General features: G+C 43.5%; 1 long non-coding RNA gene across 1 annotated transcript; it reads right to left on the reverse strand.

Moving 5' to 3' along the window:
• Positions 1 to 3,064: 3,064 nt before the first annotated feature.
• On the reverse strand, positions 3,065 to 4,404 carry LOC133887737 (uncharacterized). Its single transcript, XR_009903644.1, has 3 exons — positions 4,073 to 4,404; positions 3,880 to 3,950; positions 3,065 to 3,184 (listed from the first exon to the last, which is right to left on the reverse strand). It is a non-coding gene; the product is annotated as an uncharacterized LOC133887737 (long non-coding RNA).
• Between the last annotated feature and the right edge of the window lie 3,517 nt (positions 4,405 to 7,921).

Raw genomic sequence — 7,921 nt, forward strand, 5'->3', positions numbered from 1 at the left:
AAGAAGCTTTGGTAGGCTTTTCCTTAGGCAAGAAAAGAAGTATGGGAAATATAAACCAACTAAGGCAAATTGGGCTAGTGCAACATCAATTTATGCATGCTTGAAGCCATTTTTTGATGCTACTGAGCTCTTCTCTAGAGCTTCATATCCAACTGCAAATCTGTTCTTCAGAAAGTTTTGTCAAATTAAGCTGGCAATTGCATAATGGTGTGTTAATTCTGATGAAGTAATTAAGGCTATGGCAATTTCCATGCAAATTAAATATAATAAGTATTGGGATAAGCCCAACATAGCACTATCTGCAGCAACCTTTCTGGATCCTAGATACAAGACAAAGTTGGTAGAATATTTTGCAAAAAGAATCTACCCTACAAATGCTACACAAGAGTTTGATAAGTTTATTAGTGTTGTGAACCAATTGTTGGAAGCTTATGCCTCTACTTCAAATGCAACTTCAACAAAGACAACTGGTGCTATTGTGCAATCTCAACTAGATGTTCTAGACAAGTTAGATGATGGTAATGATCTCGATATTGAGAACTTCTTGCATAACAGCAGCGAGTCAAGCAAGGGTATCAAATTTGAGTTGGAAGTGTACATGGAGCAACCGTTAGTGAAGTGGACCGCAAAAGATGGAACATTTGATATTTTGTCATGGTGGAAGCTCAAACAAGCTGAACTCCCTATTCTCTTCTGACTTGCTCATGATGTATTAGCTATTCAAGTGTCGACGGTTGCTTTGGAGTCAGCATTCAGTGCTGGTGGACAGGTTGTTGACCCATTTCACACCCGTCTACATGATGAGATTGTGCAAGGTTTAACTTGTACTAAAGACTGGACTGCAGCATCTAGAAAAGGTAACATCTTAGTTTTGCTTGAATGGTTTGTCTATTATGTGAGAGAATATCTATAGCTAATTAATCTTTTACTAATTCTCAGGTGAAACCATTGCATCTGTGATGACCGAGTTGGACATGGAGGGTCTTGAGCGGCATTTCGCAAGCTTGATGGAAACAATTTGCTTTTTCTTATATAACTATGTAGTTGTACATCATTGAGAGGAAAACATTAGAATAATTTATTCTTGTCTTTACATATTGTAGGGCCATCAAAGAAGGAGGATACAATTTCGGATGATATGGAGGAGAAGGAGGACATGATGGAGACGGACAACGAAATGGAGGAATGATGTGAATTGTGGAGCAGCAAGTTACAAACTATCTAAATATTTACGAGCTTGTGATAAACTATTTATTTTATGACTTGATGAACTATAATTAGTTATCTATATTGTACTATGTGACTTCTGAGTTACGATGGAGACAATTTAAATTGTGAACCTATGACAAACTATGAATTTTCCTTATATATATGAAGTTACACTATATTGTTATTTTTGTTGTTTTTAGACGCATAATTTATTTTCTTTATGAGTGAAGTTATACTACATTGGTATTATTGTTGTTTTTATACGCATAATTTAATGGATCTTCATCATTTGACAGATATCCAGATCCATATTTGTATTCGATTCGTATTCACGTCATATTGGTTTTCGATACTATCCGTATTTGTTTCTGTATCCGGGATTTCTGTATTGTTTCCAGTTAAAAATAAGGATAAGAATATGAAACGATAATTATCTGATCAATTTTTACCCCTAGTGCCAGACCCTCTTGCCTTCCTGCTACAGCAATACAGCATGATCTCCTTGTGTTGGACCAGGGATCATCGATGGCAGACCACTTGTTTGACCCGATGATGGACGAGTTACTGGCCAACATTACTGAGATTAGACCCCAAAGGCCTTGGGCCTTGGCCCGCAGTTTGGGTCGGCTGAGGGTATTGAACAGTGCCCAATCCAGTCCCCTTCGGATGGGTCCTTAGCCAAAAAAATTTTGGAGATGCGCCAGCACAAAATGAGCATGACCCTGTTGACGGTTTGCTGGGGGCTGAACAAGTGTCTTTTGTGTTCACATCGTCCTGTCGAGTTTGGACGGTCGGGTCGTGCAAGACAATCTAGGCACGCACACCACGTCGATGTGAACGTGAAGATCGTCGTTCTCCCTGCTGCAACTTTCACACAGCGCATTTCCCCCATTTCCGAACGCACACGCGCGTTGACGTCGCGGATCTGTGGAGGAGACAAGTAGAGAATCGGATGCGTAGCCACTCACGCATCTGTCTATCCGTTCCATCCACTGTCTCTCGCTGTGGGCGCCCGCCGTTGGTCCCCATCCCAGCACGACTCTAGTTACTGCTCTTGAAATAGTAAACGTATTTTTTGATTAAAATTTTCTTATAAAATATATCATCATCAAGAATTATAAACCTACTTATATAATATTTATAATTAAATTTAATATTAATCAAAAGACCTAAAATTTAATTTTTTAAATTAAATATACCTGTTATTTATGAACAGAGATAATAGCTACTATACTATCATCGAGAAACACCGCCGCAACGAAAGCGGCGCACATCGAATCCATATTTATGGAGCTCAGATCTCTTCCTGTCTCGCTCGTCCACACCCACTCGCGATCAGCACGCGGCCGCCGAATCTAACCGCGCGCCGATCGACGGCAAAGATATCTCGGCGAAGAGAGTCCCTCGCCCGCGCACGTCTCTGGTCGTGCCCGTAGTTCCGTACCCGGGAGGCCGGGCCTGGGATTCCCAGATCCAAACCAGGTCAGACTAACGGCATTTTGTCGTGTTCCTCGCACGGACGGCGGGGTGGGCCGAAACGGACGCGCGACACCGCCGAGGAGAGGACGGCGAAATGGGCGATACGAAGCGGGCTCACGTTGCTCCGGGTTTTCTATTTCTGCAGCCACGCCGCGCGGCGCTGTTGTCACCGTGCGTGTATGTACGGCCTGCATGGTTGCCAGTTGCCACCATGGAAATGGAACACTCTATCGAGAGAGTTATATTGTGGCTTGTGCACGTCAGCAGGTTGCAGACAGTGGTGGAGCTCCACTAAACCATCTAAATCAGATCACATATCAATATGTAATAAAAATAAAATAAAAAAGTATATAATTTAAGTAGTACTTTAACTCCATGCTTATATGAAACAACGAACTACATAAAAACATGTAATGATATAAAAATATTTATCTAATTAATGAGTACTTCATTCAGCCTCTCATGTCTTCATCAACAATAGCATATAAAACTGACCCTACAATTACAAGTTGTATATGTAAAAAAATCAGGATGCAAAATTATAATTAATTAATAAACAAAAATTAGTAATCAAGAATGCAATATACCACTAGCACTAACTAGAGATTGTCGAGGTAACTTTTTTATATGACTCTTCAATTCTTAAAAAATAGTATAAAACATTTTCATCTTTAATACTTGCAAAAGTATCTCACTTAATATAGCAAACCATCATATGATTCAACCACTCATTCCACATTTTATTCCAAAATTATATCAAATATATATTGAGTGAAGTCAAGATGAACTAACCCAAATTGAATTATAAGTAGAAAGTAAAAGAATTCAAGAAATTAAGGCCGTGTTTTCTAAAGGACCAAAAGAGGCATTCTGTGGTAGCAAACCCCAAATAATAAGCTTCCTTTTCTCTATTATACTAAATCTACTATATATCCAGCCATGAAACAAATCTAATATAATATACTAAGGGTTTCCCTGCACTTATGATGATATTATAATTACCCAACAAATAAGAACATCACCATTGCAAACCGAGCTATACAAATTGAACTATCTGCCTCACAAAGTCTCACAAAACTAAGTTGTATAAGTTGCTAAGTAAAAATCAAGTAAATATTCTTTCTAAATACCATCCAGATCTGTCCACAAGTTCAAAGAATCTCCTCACTGTAAAGGAGAGGGGGAACATACGAATATTGTGCTCACAAATGTGCAGATCTTCTTCAAGCCATCCAAGTAGCTTCTATGCTCAGTTACAACATCTGAAAGGTAAGCAATTTCTCTTAAAAAAGCCAAAAAAGCACATTTGTTAGAATCTGAACCGCATGACTCCATTGCTACAGATCCAAACACATGTGATAGAGAGAGAGGCAACCAAATTCACCTGCCTCAATAGGGGTGGCGCAAAATCTTTTTATAGCCATCAAGGATCGCACAAAAACTTAGGCAATGGACTGGATAGGAGGTACTGGAGGATGACCTAGGTTTAGGGAGGGCAGCAGCGATTGAAATTTGGAGGCATGAATAAGGGGCTCGCCGGCCTGCCGCTTGCACCTTGCAGTCTGCGGACTGTGCAGTGCGCACTGCACCGTCCGTGCGTGCCTTGCTACTTCAGCTTCCGTGCGTGCTGGTTGGATGATATCATCCACCGTGGCTAGGGTTTAGCATAGTGAGGTTGTAGAGTTAAGGACGGAAAGAGATGGAGCGAGCAAGAGATGGAGACCGTCAGGCTCAGCCGCTGAGACTAAGACATGCACGGATCGATTGTCTGGGAGAGCTAGAGAGAAGTTGGGCCTTGACGCTAGCCACCTAGGGCTGGACCAATCAATAGAATAGCATCATAAGTCGGAAAAAAAAGTAAGAGAGTTGTGCTTGATTTTTTGAGCCACAACTGAGCCGCGTTCCTAATTGTCTAGACCCAAAATCTTTCCCTGTCGTAAATAGGGTACGGTAGTGTTCGGGAAAGAAAAAAAAATACCGAGGTATGGTCTCGTCGTACGGCTGCGGCGTAAGAGAGGATTCCAATTCGAGACAGTATCTACGAACAGGTGAGCACTTTGCGTACGTAGAGCGTAGTGCTTGTATAACAGTATAAGGCCAAAATAAAATCGAACGGCATGCCGCACACAGAACCACAAAAAATAGATTGTGAAACTGAAAAGGCAAAACTGCAAATCATGGGATAACCGCACGCCTCCGTCAGCAGTTGACCTCAGCTAAAGATATATACCGGCACGTCACCACATAGAACTCGGCGCATACACCAGCAGTGCCAGTACGCATGCACAAAAGTACTGGGGAAGTACGCCGTGCGTACCTTGTTCATTTCGTCGTGCTGTAAAAGGCACCGCACCGCTACCATTCGGTCCGAGCAACAGATTCCACTACTACCAAATATATTTTATATATCAATTTATCACTATCTATTCAGATAAAACCGACAGTGATAATAAGTATTACTGCTGATTTATAAGAAAAATAACATTACTGTCAATTAAAAATATGAACCAACAGGGATATTATAAGAAAAATAACATTACTGCCGGTTGAAAATATGAACCGACAGTGATATAAATATAACTGTTGGTTCATATTTTTTAATCAGCAGTGAATGGAAGTCTCGGATCTAAAATTTTTATCCAATTGATCTCACCTCACGCGGCTTATCCTCGCGAACCTTATCTCTTCACACACAAAGTTCAACCTCTCATTTCTCGACCTCTCCGCCTCTCTCTCAATCTCTCCGCTTGTCCTCGTCCTACTACCTCACCTCCGATGATCGCTCGTTGCCAGCCTCCTCGCCCGTGTCCTCTCTCCCGCTGTCCGCCTTTGTTCAGCTCCGCATCTGCGCGCTTCGCGGCGGGGGCAGAGACGGCGGGGCCATCGGCACCAAGTCCCGCGACTGCTACGTCTCCATGTCCGGTTTGTCTCTCTCACACTCTCTCCTCTCATTTCTGAATCTCTTCTCTCTCTCTCTCTCTCTCTCTCTCTCATGTATCCTCCGATCCAGATCCGGAAGGAGGAAGAGGAGGCGGCATGGGGAGGTAGGCGTGAAGGGGTGGGGCGCCATGGGAAGGCAGATCGGAGGGGGCCACACCACTCTAGCCTCGAATGTCGCCATGGTCTCCATGTTGCTCTAGGCGATATCAAGATCGAGGTTCAGCGAACTGCTCCGGGCGGCACAGCATCACCTCAAGAACGTTTGATTTCTTTCTCTATAGATGTTTTTCACATCTCTTTGTGGATGTGAATCTCTTTGTAGATGTGAATGTTTGAATCTTTCTGTGGATTTGAATCTCTCCGTGGATGTGACACTACTGCAAGAAGGCATAAGAGTGTCGATTAAAAAACTTCAGTGCCAGTTTTTCAACCGACACTCTTTAATCAGCACTGATAGTTACTGAATATCAGTGCTGGGTCTGGAACCGGCACTAAAAATTCTTTTCAGTGCTGGTTCGTGCCTCCAACCGGCATTGAAAAAGGTTCCCAAGCCAAAAAATACATGAGCCAGCTCGAAACGGTTGCCGCTCTTACCGCTGCCACCGCCACCACCACCACCGCCGCATGCTCAAATCGACTCTTATCATCCATACATATACATCTCAAACTCAAATAGACTCATCTCGGGCTCAAATCGACTCATGTCAGGCTCAAATCTTCTCAATCTCATCTGTACGAACAAATCAAACTAACCTAAACAGCACAACAAAACCAAAAAAGAAGCGATGATAACTTCAACTAATGATACAGCAATGGACTAAATTAAGACACCTCAAATCATTATGTTAATCCTACATGATAGACCAATAATTTTGCTTGGCACTTTGGCACCATAAGCAATCAAGCACTTTCACTATCCACTCCACAGCTGCTACTACTACTACTACACCTGGTAACCAAGAGGCTAGTACCTCTCCACCAGCGTTGGCCTAAGAGTCGATCAAGAATTAGGCTGAACTTGTGGTCAACGGTAGCGGATATGCTGGACGGAACAGTCAAGGCAGGGGCGATGCCATTCTGCTGCATTGCGAGAGGGGCCGAGTGGTCAGCAAGGAGGTGGCGGAACTCGGCTTCAAGAATGTCAAGTGCTCTAGGAGCGACGGCTCAAGCCCGTGCACGGCAGTGGCGGTCCCCACGGCACGATCAATGTGGGGGGCTGCTGCAGCGAGCTCGGCCTGCGACGCACGGATCGGGCGCACGGCGGCCTCAAGCGCTGGCAGTGCCACCTGGATCTCCTCGAGTCGGGGCCTCGCTTGGGCCAACACATGGCCCAGCGTGCACGACTTCTCCAAGTCGACCTGCAGTGTGCGCCACGCGGTCGTCATTGTCCTGGTCCATCGCAGGGGAGGGGGATGGAGAGATCCAGAGAGAGGGGCGGTGGGGAATGAGAGAGACGAGAGATACAGAGAGAGGGGGCGGTGGGGAACGAGAGAGAGAGAGAGAGAGAGAGAGAGAGAGAGAGGAGAGAGAGACAGTATGAGAGAGATAAGAGTCGAGCAAAATATTTGGAGCCAGAAGTTTCGTGAGCTAAAATTAGATTTGATAAAAATTTCAGGTCGTGCCGGCACTGATAGTTGAAGCCGGACATTTCGTCAAGCCAAAAACATAATGGATCAAAATTTCGAGTCCAGATAACTACCAGTGCCGGTTGTGATTAAAACCGGCATTGATAGTCCGTAAGAATGCCGGTTGTAACACTAACTAACACTGATACGGACTATAAGTGCCAGTTTTTAGTGGCTTCTTCACTGTTCGGGCGTGGAAGGTTAAGAACCGACACTGATACATCTTCATTGACGATTCTTATATAACCGACGTTGATGTGCCGCTACTTTTGACCAGTTCTATAGTAGTGTGAATGTTTGAATCTCTATGTGGATGTGAATCTCTCCGTAGATGTGAATCTCTCCGGCAGCGGTGGTGGCATATTGGTTGTCGTTGGACGAGCACGGAGCGGGCGCAAGGGTGAGCGGATGCAGTGTTTTTTTTCTTCTGGAAAATAGCATTACTGTCGTAACTACCGACAGTGATAGCAAATCGACTATCACTGTAGCTTGCGTATTATCGGTTCCAAAGCCGGCAGTGAAAATCAATTTGAAACTGACAGTGAAAACATGTTCTGTAGTAGTGGAATTCGTTCGTTTTTTGATAGAGTTTTAGCTTCGACAATTGTAAGAACTAGTTATTTTTAGTTTTAGAAATTTTTAGTGCTGAAGTTATGAATAGATTAAGG

This window comes from Phragmites australis, chromosome 13 (genome assembly GCF_958298935.1).
Source record: "Phragmites australis chromosome 13, lpPhrAust1.1, whole genome shotgun sequence".
Lineage (NCBI taxonomy): Eukaryota > Viridiplantae > Streptophyta > Magnoliopsida > Poales > Poaceae > Phragmites > Phragmites australis.